The sequence below is a fragment of the Taudactylus pleione genome, unplaced genomic scaffold, assembly GCF_031769625.1.
Source record: "Taudactylus pleione unplaced genomic scaffold, aTauple2 ptg001319l, whole genome shotgun sequence".
Classification (NCBI taxonomy): Eukaryota; Metazoa; Chordata; class Amphibia; order Anura; family Myobatrachidae; genus Taudactylus; species Taudactylus pleione.
The window spans coordinates 107,110-125,000 of NW_028285719.1; the positions used below are offsets into that span (position 1 = coordinate 107,110).

Here is a 17,891-nt window from a genome sequence, read left to right on the forward strand (position 1 = left end):
GCTCATTCGCTCCGAGCGATGTCCGCACAACTGCGCATGCGTATGGGTTGTAATACGCATGCGCGAACCAGTCATTGCGGTCGGAAATTGTGTGCTCGCAAAATAGCGAATGCCTGCTAATTTGAGTGACAGAATGAGGCGTATGTGGGTGGTAACAGGGGAAGGTGCTTAAAAACGGGGAGTGGAGATCCGAACGCAGGCGTGCCAAATGGTCAAAACGGGCGTTTTAAGGGTGTGCATAATTAACAAAGCAGCGTCATCGACCACGTCACTTGGTTGTCTTTTAGCCTGAACTGCTCGCATGATTGCGGTAGGAAAATCCAACCACAAGCACTGCGAGCAGTTCATACGCCTTTCGATGTACTCGATTAATCTAATAAATAGCGGAGATGACGTAGGATGCGAGCGGCCAGGGGGCGTTTTTTTAAAAATAGCGAGCGCATGTTTCGTCCGCTCGTTCAGACATAGAGGCGTCAACAGACCACAAAGAGCGAGCGCTCTATTTAAATATCCGGCCCCTTTTTCTGAACGAGCGAGCGCAAATAGCGTCCGGCTCTGTATCAGGCCCTTAGTCCCGTTCTGCTCCTAAATATTACCTACAACACCCAATATTCCCTGGTGGTCTCCCATCCAAGTACTAATCAGGCCCAATACTGTATAGCTTCCAAGATCAGACGAGATTGGGCATAGTCAGTAAGGTATGGTTGTAGGACTATATACACAGGAGATTGGGGGTCCTGGTGTAATATAGTTAGGGGCTTTATGTAGGACTAGCACAGTATGAGAAGTCCGCTCTGATTAAACAATGGACATACATTTCAAACAAAGTATTGCACCAGCATACTCTGATTAATGAATAAATTGGTTATGTTACCTTCTAAAGTATGTATATCATATTCATATAGCCATATAAACAGATAATCTAAATGCAGGTATAAGTAATGTCAGTGTAATAGTGCCTGGGGATAATCATATCACATGTAGACGGCATTTATATAGTATTCATATGATTGTACATGGGTATGCAAATCCCATATGTTTCGGTGGGGATGGTGCTAATTTATATTCCCGTAGACCACTTAGCAGACACCATACATTTTAACCAAACAATACATAGCATAATTTGTATTATTAACATGAAATACGGACGTACATAGAATAAGTAATCACATGGTCACAACACACAGGGCTCTATTTACTCCAATCTGCATATTGAATGCGGATTGTAGTGTGATATTACCGAGTGAATTCGCATTGCGAATTCAGGCAATATCACAGGGATTTACTATAAATCCCTTGCAGGGACAGAGCTTGCGATAAAGCTCTGTCCCTGCGGATCCCATCCGCACTCTAGTCGCGGTATTTTCGGACAAAATACCGCGACTAAGAGCCCACGCATGCGCCGACCGACCACCGCTATTACCCCCCCCACCGACGCTAAGCCCCACCCCCCGGCGCTAAGCCCCACCCCCCGCAATCGCGGACCCCCCGCGACCCCCCCTCCTCCCCCCGCAACCCCCCCTCCCTTCATTACACTTACCTGCATCCTCCTGGCCTCCGGTGATCTTCTCCGGGCTTCCCGATCAGGTGATCTCCCATACTGCACTGGGGCCCGATCACCTGATGACCGGGCCCCAGTGTACTATGGGAGACCAGCTGACCAGAGAGGAGCCATCACCGGAGGCCCGATCACCGGTCCCTGGATTCAGGTAAGTAAAAAAAAAATGTTTAATTTTTTTTTTCTTTTTATTACAGCAATCAGCTTGCGGTCTGCTTAGACCACATAGCTGATTACTGGTACCGGCTCCCGCCTCTGCTCTCCCCGTTAGAGCAGAGTGGGAGGCCGGTAACCGGGGGAGACCCTGGATAACGCCATCTCCAGGTGGCGTTATTATCACAGGGCTTCCCCCGGTATTTTTTTACAATTTATTTTTAGTAACTGTGGTCGGATCACATTTCCGATTACAATTATGGGAAATGCGATCTGCTTACTAAAAATAAGTGATACTTAGGGGTTGGAGTAGAATTTTACTAATTCTACTCCAATTGCCCTATAGTAACTACAGGTGATACTAACATAATGTGAAAAGGGTGTGACAACACAAAACAGCCTTTATCACTTTATTTTAGTAAAAATAATGTTAATAAATAGAGCCCACAGAGTGGTAATAACACAGAAAGTGAAATGTATTACTAGTGTCCGTTCCCCTAAGTCACCGGGGCAGAGACCGGGCGCCAATCAAGTCCTCATATAGGGATTGTACTAATCTGTATTCCCCTGGAACATTTAATAGATAGCATACATTGTTGCCAAGTAATATAGTTGTACACAGTGTGTTTTGCTATATTTACTAATGGATACAAGTGATAGTAAAAGCCCTAGCTGCCTTGTCCTTGCCGTGATTCCTGCCCTTGGCCTAGCCGCTCAGCCTTGCCGCACAAACCACCTGGAGCAGCGACTTCTGTCTGTGGCCTCGTCGCTCCTGCGACTTCCACCTTAGAACAGTCACTCCTGCCTACAGCCTAGCCGCAAATAGCAGGGGCTTCTGCCTGTGATAGGGCGACTAGGTCACATGGCCAGAGGCAAGATGGCGGCGCCCATGCCGGAGCAGAACGGAAACACAGCCAGGCCTAACCAGCCCAGAGTGACAACATGCCCGCACAGGACCACGCACAGCCAATGCTCCCTGCCAGACACCAGCACCACCGCCAGATGCCCCTCGCAATAGCGTCCTCACAGGTATCACCCGCTGACCGCCATGCCGAGAAACCCTGTTCATGACAGGGACCAGGTGTTCTTGAAAAGTCACAAAAAAATTGTTAATAAAACCATCAGGACCCGGAGCCTTCCCATGCGAGAGAGAATGAATAGTGGTCTCTACTTCCACCGAGGTCCATGGGGCATTCAGATCCGCAGTCACAGAGGTTAAACCAATATCAGACAGAAAAGATTCAATAGAAAAAAAATGAAGGTTGAGCAATAGCGGAGTCTGAAGATAAATTGTAAAGTTGAGAATAATAATTGGGGAACTGGTTTGTAATGTCAGAGGGGTTAGCAATTTTAACAACTGATGGGGAGCAGATATGTTTAATTAGATTCTTGGTCTTGTTAAATAGAACTTCTGGTGCAGCCTATTCAAAGCAGCGTGGGTTATGGGCTATGAGAAGCTTCTGAAGTTGACTTCTGACAGTAGACAGTTCTTTGCAGAGGTCTCTAGAGGGACTTAGGGACCTATGTATCAAGCCATTTTTTACATAAAATTCCAATAATTTGATGTATTGATCCTATGTATTAATAGCTCACATGCTAATTAGCACTTCAGTGGGGACAATGATCAGACCCCTATGTACTAAACCCCCAAAAGCAAAGCTTTTCGGAGTTTAGCACTGGTAGTTTACACCATCTTCAGATTGTCTATGGGGTCTCCAGGGGCAGGAGAGAGATCTTTCCATCTCTCTCTCGCATCCCCCGGCCAGTCCTGGAAGCTGACGCTGTGTGCATGCGCAGTGTCAGCTTCCCCTGGAGAAGTCTTTCACGTCTCCTAAATGCCGGGGATGTAACTTGCGGGGACAGCGGTTACCACAACTGCTGTCTCTGCGAGTTCCCAGTAGTGCATAGCCAGGATGAACATATTCCCAGCGAGTTAGACCAAGTTCTGATCCGCCAATTCTTTACACTTAGCCTCTTAGTCTATCTGCATCTAAAGATTCTGCAGTTTAAGTCTGGCATCTGCTTGAATAGCACAACCCCTAACAACCGCCTACAGAGCGCACATAATGGTTAAAACAGAGGTGTCAGTTGGGGTATTAGTATCCAAGAAAAGCTTTATACTGTCCACTATAGATTGCATTGCAACAGGGTCTGACATAAGATGAGAAGACAAACTCCAAGGGTGAGGGGGCATACAGTATTCATTAGTAATGTGACACAGTCGGCAGGGGTGTATCTAGGGATCCAAGCGCCCCTGGCAATGTAATGTACTGGCACCCCCCTACCCCCCTTATGCAGTGCCCACAGTAGTAATCCCCCCTATGCTGCATTGTCCCCAGTAGTAGCTTCCCCTATACAGTGCACGCAGTAGTAATCCCCCCTATGCTGCATTGTCCCCAGTAGTAACCCCCCGTATACAGTTCCCCCAGTAGTAATCCCCCCTATGCTGCATTTCCCCAAGTAGTAGTCCCCCTATACAGTGCCAACAGTAGTAGACCCCAGTAGTAGGTCCATATACAGTGTCCCCAGTAATAGTACCCAGTAGTAGTCCCCCCTATACAATTCCCCCAGTAATAGTACCCAGCAGTAGTCCCCCCTATACAGTGCCTCCAGTAATAGTACCCAGCAGTAGTCCTCCCTATACAGTGCCTCCAGTAATAGTACCCAGTAGTAGTCTCCCCTATACAGTGCCCCCAGTAGTAGTCCCCTCTATACATTGCCCCCAGTAGTAGCCCCCCTAAACAGTACCCCCAGTTGTAGACCCCCTATACAGTGCTCCCAGTAGTGGCCACCCCAATACAGTAGCGGGCACCCCCCCATAAAGTGCCTCAGTAACGGCCACCCCCTATTTCAGTGCCCCCCCCCGTAGTGCCAGGCTTATCCACACACACACACAGAACAACAAAAAATTCTACTTACCTGGTCCCCGCTCCTGACGCGACCGCCGCTGTCCGAGTCTCGGCCCGCTCTTCTCCTGCATGGGAGAGACGTCATGACGTATGACGTCTCTCCCGTCACATGTTGCGGGGGGATCCGGAACATGGAGCTCATGAGTGAGCTCCAGCCGGCTCCCTCCGCGGACGACGCAGCAGCTGATGAGAGTCAGGCAGACTCTCATTAGCTGGCTGCTATTACAAACACACAGCCGCCGCTGGCGGCTGTCTGTTTGTAAACTGTGTAGGGCAGACCACTCTCACTGCGGTCTGCCCTACACTTGTGGGGCCAAGGGACTTGTTCACCCCTTGGCTACTGGTGGCACTGACGGGCGGTGCCCCCCCCTTTGGTCAGCGCCCCTGGCAAGTGCCATCCTGGCCAATGGGTAGATACGCCCCTGACAGTCGGGATAGGGGTCCCTCTCCTGGGGTAGATGAACTCCCTCTTTACACACACAGCAGCCGTAGAAACAGGATACAAGTCTGGGGTTCTCGTACAAACTGGTCGGCGCCAGTCTTTATTGTGCCAAATGAATATAAACATAAACAAAACATAAACATAAGTCCTAGCCCGGCTGGGCACTAGCTACACAGCAGATTCCCTCTCTATAATAATGGAAGGGCCTATTGCCCTCACCATCAACAAAACACGTGCACAGTACTTACAAGGAAAGTAACCAAGTGTCTCTGTACAGGCTAGTCTGCCTGCTCTCCCAGGTGTGAGACACTCAGCCACAAACAAACCCAGCTTATATTAGCCCTTTCCAGCTGCAAGCCCTAATGAGACTGTTACCAGGCTGAAAGGCCCAAAACCTGGAGTGGCCTGTGGATGGAGCCCTCCCTCTCCTTACATCCACACCCCCAGGACAGAAAACTGGCTTTTCTCTAAAGCCGACATTTCTAGTCTGTTTTTCCCAAATAGACTACTCCTGGGGGTTTCAGAACACATATGACAGGAACCTAGGACATACATAGAAGCCATTCCACACTTCTCCAGTGCTTCTATCACAGTAAATATACCCCAAAGTCTTGACTGTCAACGTGGCATTGAAATCCAGATCCACTCCCAATTCTGACAGTAAACTGGAAGCACCTCCAGAATCCAAGCTGGCCACTGATGATGTAAAGGAGGCGCTTGTTGGTGAATTGGAAGATCGGGCCACCTTTTGGCTAGAGAAGGCCACTGGAAGGGAATCTTGGCTCTTTACGGAGGCATAATAGGATGAGCACAGGAAACACTCCAATATAAACACAAAATCTGTTGCACACCGTCGTCCCACACTTCCAGCGAGGGCAATAAGCTGTGCCAGCTACAAGAGCATATAATGACTAGATGATATACATTAAGAACATGGGTGGAGAAGCGAATGGTAAATGTGGATCACATCTGCAATAGGAGAAGTAATACATTAATAGGAGCCACAGAAGACCATCAGGTGTAGTTCAGGTAGACAGGCGCCTGAAATCTGGTAATGCTGTCAGGGAACCGAAGAGTCAGGAGGATAGGACCAGCCTTTATGATGATATTGGGAGTAAGCACCCTTGATGAGGAAGCCCAGGCAGTATGATAGACCCTAATGGGGAGCCAAGGACCAAAAGAAGAGACAGAAGGTCTTCCGAAGCAGCGGAGGCTAGTGAGACACACAGGGCTGGGGCCTCCAAAGGAGGTAAACTCACTGGAGGGCTACAGAAGGATCAGCAGCTCCCAGTGTGTGTCACTGCCAGGGGAGGGGCTACGCAGGAGTCCACAGGCGGCATTGCTATACAGATGCCACAGGTGCGATTGCAGAACTCCACTACACTGGGAGTGTTCCCAGCACTCTGTCAGTAGCTGGGCTACCCCAGCCGTCTCCATAGACTGAATGCATGAACGTGGCATCCATTCACCTTCACCAGCATCGCTGCGGCAGTGCGCGTTCCCAACCTCCTAACTGCCCGCGGGACACTTTGGCCCATGGGTGGAACAACGAGATAGTGCCCGAAAAATGCGACTGTCCCACTGAAATCCGGATGGTTGGGAGGACTGTGCCCTCTATGGGGTGGCGCCGCTATTGGATGGCACTGGTCGGACACTCATGGAGCCGGCCCTGTCTGTAATTATACATCACTCTCAGCCCTACAAAGTAGCAACTTCTCTGTGGGGAATATACAATGTAAAGTAAAGAAATACATTTAGTTATACAGCTCTAACTATACGGATGTCTCAGATCACAGGTTCTCAAACTCAGGAGCTCATTCAGACCCACTCGCTAGATGCGTTCACTCGCACCCTGCGTATGCAAATCCAGCGCACGCCCAGTAAGGCAGGCGATCGCACAGCAAGGCATTAGTAAGCCCACTATGTCTGGGCGTGCGCTGGATTTGACGTCACTCCCATAGTGCCGAGGAGCGGACGCCGGGGATGGACGGCAGCAGCACTGGAGTGGGGATAAAGGTAAGTGTTTGTTTGTTTTTTTGTGTGTGCGCGCGTGCAGTGGGGGCCATCACTACTGGGGGCAACTACAGGGGGGGACCTACAGGGGGCTCACTACTGGGGGCAACTACAGGGTCCTCACTACTGGGGGCAACTACAGGCGACTCACTACTGGGGGCAACTACAGGGGGCTCACTACTGCGGGCAACTACCGGGGGCTCACTACTGGAGGTACTGCATAGGGGGACCATTACTGGGGGCATTATATAAAAGGAACTGCATAAGGGCGGCGGCAGCTGGCACTGGCATAGGTGCTGGGGGTGGTACATTTTAGTCTGGGGGGGGCACCAACATTTATCTTGCCTCCGGGCACCTGGGATGAAGTTACGCCACTGCTTGTAAATGTTATTGGGCGGGATTTAAATGTATTATTGAAGCTGTTAATGTATATGTACTAATCCAAGCTTGTTCTAAGAGCTGCTTTCTTGAATGAAGTGACACTTACTTGGGAACATTTTCTATAGTTCTTTGTAACCAGAGTAATACGAAGGGGCCTCTGCGCTCGGGGATGTTTCATGCATTTTCCTTTAGCAGCTCTGCTTATCGCTCCGCGTTGTCGCTGATATAAATCCGATGGCCGAGGATCCCAGTGGAGCTGGATGCTGCATAATAATCGTCACTGAAGAATGTGGATACGGGGTAGGTGGGTTTCTGCCGGCCAATCAGAGCACATGCCTGGAGAATGGACGTTAATGCCGGCGTGATTGCTGGGTGTGGGGCATTATCTAATGTCACCATACAGCACAACATATGCTGGAAATGTGCCCTTATGCCCCACAGGAGGATGGGGGGGGGGGGTCTGTCCTCCCTGAGCTTGCCTTAGGACCCTTCATGACGGTTTGACAGGTGTTTCTTCATTCTCATTAGACATAAACATTCTGCAGTTCACATACATGAGATATTTGCCTGTGAGAAGTTATTCAGCCTGAGCGGCTTCCAGGCTCAAGGACAACGCAGTGCAGCTCTGGGTAATCTGTGACCTCAAGATAACAGATAAGGATAATATGTGATACATATCAGTCACATATCATTGTAAAATATGAACATAAAAACACATTTCAGCTGTAGCTGCGTCAGTACATAATAACCTGAGGGCACTTGTCCCCTTATTCTGGGAGCATCTGAAGGGTGGGATTATAGACAACTTTGATAATGGGTGTGGTCTCGGGTGCTGAACCCCAGATACTGCTCATCATTCTGCCCAGTAGGATTATGGAGCCAACACCGTCCATTACCATCTGAAATTCCCGCCCTAAATATTCTAATCCTGCGCCTATTTACGTTAATATCCAACCTGAAATCTCTGCCAGTGGCGCTATCACTTATATATGTCCAATACTGGAACCATTTCAGGTGTTAATTGGCGTGATGAATTCCAGCACTTGTTACCTTGTCTTCTGATGCCGTATCTCTTCTATTGTCCAACTAGATTGCAAGCTCTTTGGGAGAGTCCATAAAATCCTGCCAAACCGTGGAGCAGAAGGGTGACAGCTCGCTTGATCTTCATTTTCAGTATATGTATAGACCCTGAAATCCTTCTGACATATTGGTTTTAAGCGGCAGAATAGTTACCCCGGGGATAACGGGCTGGTGGCGCCCAATCGTTCATAGTGACATCACTGTTTGATCCTTCGATGTCGGCTCTTCCTAGCATTATGCAGCAGAATTCACCAAGTGTTGGATTGTTCACCCACTATTAGGGAGCGTGAGTTGGGTTTAGACAGGTTACTTTTACCTTAGTGATAACGTGTTGTCCCCATAGTACCTATTTGTTAGGGAGCTGAGTATACCCTGTAATATAATATATTATAATGAGGTTTCTGCGATGCTGACCAGCGCTGGTAACGAGAGCTCTGACGCCAGTAGTAAGCACCCTGGTTTGGGAGTACCAATGTCTGCACATAGTTACAGCAACAGCAGAAACACACATGTACACATGTCCTATGACCAGGCGGATGAGCGTTAATGCAGTATTATTTCTCTCTGAGATCAGTCACGTCTGGCTGCCTTTAGTCTCATATAACTTTTACTATGGAAAACATGAAGTTATTTCCAGATGAGCGTCAGAGGTTCCTGGCAGCGCTGACTGAGCTGAGTGTGTACAAAGTCAGATTTCTGCAGTGTGTAAATGGTCCCATGATTGGGGGAAGGGGAGGATGACTGAGCCCCCCCTGATTAATACACCTGCTGTCATGTGACACGTAGCAGCATGGCTTGGGGGGGACGGGCTGGTAATTGGAGCAGGGATATATGTTACATAAGAGGCTGGTAACAATGCAGGGTCTGTTCCTGAGATTGAGGACACAATGTCCTGTACTTCCATAGTGTAACATTACATCCACATTCGCTGCTGCTCTGAGCGGATACAAATCTCCTGCCTGTATTTTATTCATTCATACACACGGCGGAGAATTATAAATGCCGTGTTCATAAGGTTTACTTTATTTTACACCTAATAGTAGGAATGGCCAATGACCATCGATAGGTTGCCACCGATGGTTAATAGTCTTGCCATCGATGATGGTTCAGCCACTCAGCGGTGGTTTAGGGATTTTTTTGTTTGCGATGCAGGCGGCACAGAGTTTAGCCCCGCTCCTTCCCATGCCCCGTCCTCGTTCATGATTAACCCGCTGTGCCTCACAGCAGGGATGGCTCTCCGCCAGTGGTTTCATGCCATCAATGGTGACCACCACCGATGATTAACCATTCGACGACCATCACTGCATAATAGTGAAAGCCGATTTCGCAATAAAAAACTATATTTAAATCAAATATAATGGTTAATATTGAGGAACGACAACTCGCTAAGTGTCCGCAATGGGAGGAGCCAGATATAGCCAACGTGACCCTCCCAAGCTATTGCTTTCATATGCCAGGCCAGCGATACCATTATATGGACCTAGGCAGTTGCTGTGGGTGCTTATGGTCAGAGGGTAAAGTGCCATAATGCCACTGCGGTGCCTCCACAGGGAGAAGCTTCTTACATGTCCGTGTTACGCAGGGAGCATGGCGCTCAGCTATGAGGTCACAGCCACGCCCCAAGGGGTAAATTTACTATACTGAGAGTTGTTAGCAGTGAAGATGTTGCCCATAGCAACCAATCAGAGTCTAGCTGTTCTCTTCTAGAAGGTGCTAGTTAAATGTTAGGTAGAATGTGATTGGTTGCTATGGGCAACATCTCCAGTTCTAGCAACTCTCACTTTAGAAAATTTACCCCCAAGTGTGAGCAACCGAGTATGCCACCTGCCAAGGTAAAAGGAGGATGGGGCACGATGCCCCACAGAGGTGCCATCTCTCAGTGTGGGGGAGGGACAGATAGGGCACCCCCAGGATTGTACCTTACTTCCACCTAAGTCCAACCCTGGGTCAGGAATCGGAGGAGGCAGCTGTCAGAGGTACAAAGATGATTTGGGGCTCAGAGTTCCATAACCAGCAGAATCATGATTAGGAAACACACAGCTCTGTCCCAAGACTCAATTATTAGCGATAAACCCACCAGCATAGAAAACATAGATTACATAACACGCAGTCACGTGACACTGTAAGATGTGACAATTGCCCTGCGCCACTCTTACTTACTGCTTTGTGAATGAGCCCCACAGTCAGTGTCAAACATTCTGGGTTATGTTTTTAAGTTGAGATAACAGGGTCCTATTACATATAATTTCCCAGCATTTACCACCCACAACATTCGTTTTACATTAGCGACGTCGCCTCGGATTGCAAAACATCTGTGATTCATAATAACCCGGTAACACAGATGTTTTTCCTACTGTATTTTCGTTGCTACAAGTGCTGGGAAGCGTCTTTGGGATGAATAGTTTCATATTGGAGGGACATTAAATCCTACATGTGAATATAATATTTATAAACATAGCTGATACAGAAAGCCTGAGATCTGCAGGAAAACAGGTCAGCACAAGGTTCCGCCACACTCTCCATTGGGTTCCCTGTTGCCACTACCAGTGCCTGATTGCCCTTGGACTCACATTTCTATGGACTTTGTGAGTGATCTGCCTTCATGCCAAGGGTTCAACACAATTGTGGTGGTGGTGGATAGGTTCTCCAAGGCTGCTCACATTATTCCTTTGAAAGGTCTACCTTCAGCACCAAAGTTGGCAGAGATTTTTGTAAGAGAAATCTTTAGGTTACACGGGTTTCCTAAGGACATTGTTTCCGACCAAGGGGTACAGTTTGCCTCTAAGTTCTGGAGAGCATTATGCCGGTGCTTTGACATCAACCTGAGCTTTTCTTCGGCCTATCATCCCCAGAGTAATGGCCAGACTAAGCGAGTAAACCAAGAATTGGAAAAATTCATTAGGATGTATGTTTCAGCCAATCAAGATGACTGGGTCTCTCTGCTACAATAACCTATACCATGAGGCATTGGGACATTCTCCATTCTTTGTTCAGTATGGTCTGCTTCCAGTGTTACCCGAGTTGCCAGGTCTTTAGCCAGTATCACTTCCAGCCGTACGTGGTACAATGTATCAATTTACTGACGGCGGGAGGCCATATATAATCAGTGTGTTTTTCTCTAAATATCAGCCATCTCATATTAATGGCGGCTGATGGGATATCATCTGAATAAATAGAGATATCTAAACTCCACTAGTCCTAACAAGACTACATATATCAATCATATATAGACTATACACGATATCCATATATAACAATATATCTCCACATTGAAACATGAATATAAAATTTAACGATACTGAATTTAAACCTCTATACGCTCCTGCCTATACCTTCTAAATCCTGCCTATACCTTCTAGAATTGTCGCTATTTGCGTACGCAGTCATACAGTAAATAAATGCCTTCAGAACTTGAAATGTGTTTCCAACGCACAAAGGTTATTATTCAACATAAAAACAGTAGGTTACACGCTGTGATCTAAAGACAATTTAGCGCAAAGAAATCATACAGACCCAAGGTACAGTTATTACATACGCACGCGCTCTGGGACCAGTTACCGGCATCAACAAGAAACCTCCATCAACAGCATCAGCAAGAAGACTCCAGATTGGGGTCAGAAAGCACATATATATACCCTTACAGGGATAAGCAATACAATAGGCAAGTTTGGGATGGTTCCATTGGTTCTCCGTCACGGTGCTTCTGTTACAGGACATTTAACAGGTCACTTCAAATGGACACAGGTCAGCCTCCGGCAGCCTTTTGTCTCCGTTTTCCCGCCGCATGCAAATTTAAGCTGCTAACATTACATAGTACATTTTAGTGTTTAACTCTCTACAGTCCATAAGTTGCGGACGCATGTTGCGATCTTCTCACAGATGACACCGGAAAGCTGTTGAGACAGAGTAGATAAGTACAACACCTAACACGGTTTGCTTATCATGTACTAAACCTTAGATATCAAATATTCTTTATTTCACAACATTAGTAACAAATGAATAAACCTTGAATATTACACTGAAGCTATGGAACCTTTTATGTGAGTGTGCAGTGTGTAAGTATGAGGGGTTTGGGAAAAGATGCTAGTTAGATTTATGTAGTGAGGACTTTTAACTTAGGGAAGATGCGTACGCATGAAGCTAATAAACAGCGTCCGTACGCGGGGTATTATGCATTCGCTAATGTGCGTATTTTTAATGTGTGTATGGGGTATGGTGAAATATGCGATCGCATGATGCTAATAATAGCATCGCCGTATGTACTTAAGTGTGAGTTTCTCTAAAGTGGCGCTGGGCAGCCACTTTAGAGACATCTGCATGACAAAATGGCGTCATGCAGATCTCATTTTTTTTAAGATGGTGTCTTGTGGCCATTCGCAAGATGGCGTCGTTCCATCTAATTTTAAACTGATTCTGTCTCAGCCAATTATCCAGCTTCGACAAGTTATACAATAAATCTGCTAAGGAGCACACTAACAGGATTTGGAAACGTGCACAACCCCCAACAACAGTGATAATTGTAACACTGTATGAGGGAGTATTTACTGTTATTGTATTTTTCAAGATATTAAATATTACTATTTTCTTGAGGGGAATATGACCACAATAATTAATCCTCCCCACCTGAATTAAAGAGCATTATACTGACATAGTAAAACATCTTTTTACTAAATATCATTCTATTAAATTATATGACACACAATTTAAAGACATCAAGATACAAATAATAGACACAGAGGTTCTTTCATTAATTTTATATCACTTTATTTCTAATTACCACTATTCTATTAAATTTTAATTATCTTTTATGCAATTTATTATAAACAGTCAATAAAAGTTAAGTTTTAACTATAATCATTAGAGTCTTAGATACTCAGGGCCTGATTCAGAGCCGGACGCTATTTGCGCTCGCTCATTCAGAAAAAGGGGCCGGCTAATTAAATTGAGCGCTCACTCTTTGCGGTCTGTTGACACCTCTATGTCTGAGCGAGCGAACAAAACATGTGCTCGCTATTTTGTAAAGACGCCCCCTGGCCGCTCGCATCCTACATCATCTCCGCTATTTATTTGATTAATCGAGTACATCGAAAGGCGTCTGAACTGCTCGCAGTGCTTGTGGTTGGATTTTCCTACCGCCATCATGCGAACAGTTCAGGCTAAGAAACAACCAAGTGACGTGGTCGATGACGCTGCTTTGTTAATTATGCACACCCTTAAAACGCCCGTTTTGACCGTTTGGCACGCCTGCGTTCGGATCTCCACTCCCCGTTTTCAAGCACCTTCCCCTGTTACCACCCACAAACGCCTCATCCTGTCACTCAAATTAGCAGGCACTCGCAATTTTGCGAACAGACCTTTTCCGACCGCACTGGCTGGTTGGCGCATGCGCATTACGACCCATACGCATGGGCTCTGAATCAGGCCCACAGTCTCCGGAGTGCACCAATAATTCTCACCTTTCAAAATGATTTTATTTTTTTCCTTTCTACCAGAGGTATATACGTGAGTATACAGTGATATAGGAAGCACCCACGTGTCTCATATGAAATAATATATGAAAGATTTGTATCCAAGGATAAAAATCAATATATCCCATCAAAAGGGGCTATGAAAGAGACAAGGGAGCGTTTTTTCTTGTAAAAACAAGGTGTGAAATATATTATCAATCAATATAAATTCTGTGCGGAACTATCCCCATCTTGTTTCACATATCTGTATTGCGCAAGGAGATCATAATTTCATTGCTTTTTGGAGTTTGAGAGGCAGAAATTCAATAGGTTTTGTGAATTTTCAGATCATGTCTAAGCAGCCATAATGGGACATGTGACACCGAAAGGTTTTTGTCTATGGAATTTCATTGCTTTTTTAAAATGTATTAACTATCAGAGTTTGGATGAGCAAACTGGGCCACCTGCAGGGGAGAAGGGAAATAAAATGGTACACTAACGTGGGTGGAAGAGGGGCCAGCACACAGGAGGTTGGTTTGGGAGGTGCAGAGGCCCTGATTCAGAGCCGGAAGCTCTGACAGTGCGCTCACTCTGAATCAGGGCCCTCCTTCTCTTTTTTTAGAGCGGTCTCCTGGCCGCTCGCATAGCTGTGGGTGACCACCCACAGCTATAGCGAGCAGCCAAAAAGATGGTCACGATGGTCAAGACCATTGCGACCATCAGGCTTGCGACGAGACCCTTGCCCAGGAGTGCTTTTGGCTCTATCAGAGATGAGAGCACTCCCAGTGACATCACTAGTGATGTCAGTGGGGCCGGCCCCAGACAGTAGGCGTTCCCATGGGAATGCCTCAGTCTGGGCAGCCACGACCCCAGCACGCCCACCAAAGGGGACGTGCTATCACTCACCATAGACAGCACGCCCCCTTTGTAGCGAGACCCAGAGCGACGGCTTGCCCGTCGCTATCCGGGTCTCGCGCATGCGCACGACGGAGCCGCCTCCGTCGTGCGCATGCGCACTGCCCCAACATCGACCCGCTTGTGAGGGCTCATCGCTCGCTCGCGGGTCAGAATTAGGCACAGAGTGCGAGACGGCTGTAGGCGCACGGGTAGCGTCAGCGGCGGTGGGGCAGTGCATAGGGGGCATCAGCGGGCGACAAAGGGGCTCACTGGTACAGCGCATGCACCTGACAAAATAAAATCAATAAGTCACAGATGCATGAACGCAGCACTGAGATCCATCTACGTATCTATGATAAAAATGTAATGTGTGTGGGGGGGGTGCCCCCCCACAAAAAACACCCAGCACCTGGATTTTAACAGTCAGTCCTTGTTGTGTTTAGATACAGGGAACAAATGACGTAGGGGTCCCCTGTACTAAAGCACAACTAGCACCGGGCTAGTCAGAATCAGCCCTGGTTGCCAAAATATGGGGGACAAATGACACAGGGGTCCCCTGTACTAAAGCACAACTAGCATGAGGGACAAATGACACAGGGGTCCCCCGTATTCAGTGCAGCCATGTAAGCGGCAGCCACGTAAAAGAGCTTGAAGGCTGCCGCCCACAGGTGAAGGCGCGGTAAAATAAAATACTTATTCAAATAAAACAAACACACACCATTTCTTTATTTCTTTTGCAGGGGTTCTATAGGTACCAGCAAGCCCTTAATGCCCTGCCTGCTGGTACTTGTGGTTCTCCAAGTGCCAGTTTTGCGGGGATGCCTGCTGGGACCTGTAGTACTACAACACAATCAACCCACCATCCACCGCTCAGGGTTGCTGGGGATAGCCCTGGGTTATCAGCCTGGGCCTGGGGTGCCCTGGAGAGAGGGACCCCTTTATTGGGGGGGCTCCCCAGGGATACCTGGCCTGGGCTAACTAGCAGTCAGGGCTGATGCTTTGGCTGGGGGGCCTGGTGAAAGGGCTCTACTGGCTGCGGCATCACCCCCCGCTAGAAAGAGTCCGGTGCTGTTTCTGGTAAATACAGGGGGACCCTACACATTTTTTCCCCCTGTATTTCCAGAACCATTGCCAGCTCAGAGCCCAATGCTGGTTGCGCTAAATACGGGGAACCCTACGTCATTTGTCCCCTGTATTTTGGCAACCAGGACTGGTGCTGAAAAGCCTGGTGCTGGTTGCGCTAAATACGGGGAACCCTACGTGATTTGTCCCCTGTATTTAGCACAGCCAGTACTAGGTCTCCAAAGCCCGGTGCAGGTTGTTTTCTGGGGGATGGGGCCATTTTTAAAAATGAAAAACAGAAGCTGGTATCACGGATCTTCCAGATCTGAGCCTGCATCTGTGTGATGCTACCTCCCCCGGGTCCTAACACCTGCCCCACTGCTGACCGCACTGCTGCCCGCACTGCTGCTGCTACGGCCCGCTATCATCCCCTGGGTCCTTGCCGCAGCTAACGCCCGCTATGCCCCTGTGCCTTTCCCCCGGGTCCTGCTGCAGCTAACGCCACCTTCCTTCCCCCGAGCCCACCACCGCTAAAGCCCACAAACGACGGCCATCTTTGTACACCCAAGTGAAGCCACAGTGAGTACACCTGCTGGAGGCTCCTACTGAGGCTGTGTAACAAGTTGAAAAGTCCTATCTATACAATGGCGGTAATAGTTTAAAAACTGTAACTTTCTAATTTACCTGAACCCCAAAAAGCACGTACCCTGGCACAATAGCTACCTAATAAAACAAACCCAAGTCTAAAATCGCCCCTCCCCTGAGCTATGCCTTCCCAAAAAAAACCCATACGGAACAGCAGAAAAGTGGTGCTATTTGAGAATGTCAGAAAAAAGTGACAATTAGAGCTTTAAATTACTCCCAAATCCTCATTTTTTATGTTTATGCCCTGAAATTTGGCATGCAGCACCGAACGACAGTTCTATCCACCCGTGCCAAATTTCAGCTCAGTACCTCCATTAGGTTTTGAGGTGTAGCCCCTTAAACACCATGCCGTCCTCCGGAATTCTCTATGGGAGAATTGCAGTTTTTTAGATACAGCCTTAATATAAGGGCACGACTGTGACCTTATAATACAGAGGAAAAATGACATAGGGGTCCCCTGTACATAAGCACAACCAGCACCGAGCTAGTGAGAACCAGGCCTGGTTGCCAATATATGGGGGACAAACGAAGTAGGGGTCCCCCGTACTTTGCGCAACCAGCACTGGGCTCTGATCTGATCCTGATTTTGGAAATACAGGGTGAAAAAAATAGTAGGGTCCCCCTGTATTCAGAACCAGCACTGGACTTTTTCTAGTGGGGTGCTAATGCCACAGCCAGGGGAGCCCTTTCACTGGGGTGCCCAGCCGCAGCATTAACCCTGGCCGCTAGTCAGCCCAGGGACCCCCCCAATAAAGGCCAAGGCTATCCCGGCACCCCTGGGTGATTGACGTGCGGTGCATTTAAAATACTATTTTCTTTTGCAGGTGAACTCTATGTCCCAGCAAGCCTACCCCCATGATGGTACTTGGGAAACCACAAGCACCAGCAAGCGGGGAATTTTGGGCCCACTGGTACCTGTAGTACACCTGTAAAAGAAATATTAAAATGAACAGACACTGGTTTTTTAAATCAAATTTAATTTATCTGCACCTTCACCAGGGGACGGCGGCATTTAAGCTCTTTTTCATGGCTGACGCCACCCCAGGACTCCGGCGTCTTAGCCTGGTGGGGGCCTACCTGCTAGGGCTTTGGCATCTTCGCCCAGTGGGCGGCAGCCTGTGTCAGCTCTTTTTCGTGGCTGCTGCCCACTAGAACTTCCGGCGTCCTTGCCTGGTGGGCACGAACAAGCCAGGGCCTCAGCAATCTTTGCCTAGGGGGTAGCAGCCTGTGTCAGCTCTTTTGCATGGCCGCCGCCCTCTAGGACTTCTCATGTTTTAGTCTAGTGGGCACCAACTCGCCAGGGC

The 17,891-nt window shown here is 47.9% G+C and overlaps 1 pseudogene; it reads right to left on the reverse strand.

Annotated features, from left to right (window-relative positions):
- Window positions 1–593: 593 nt before the first annotated feature.
- On the reverse strand, window positions 594–712 carry LOC148443171 (5S ribosomal RNA; annotated as a pseudogene).
- Between the last annotated feature and the right edge of the window lie 17,179 nt (window positions 713–17,891).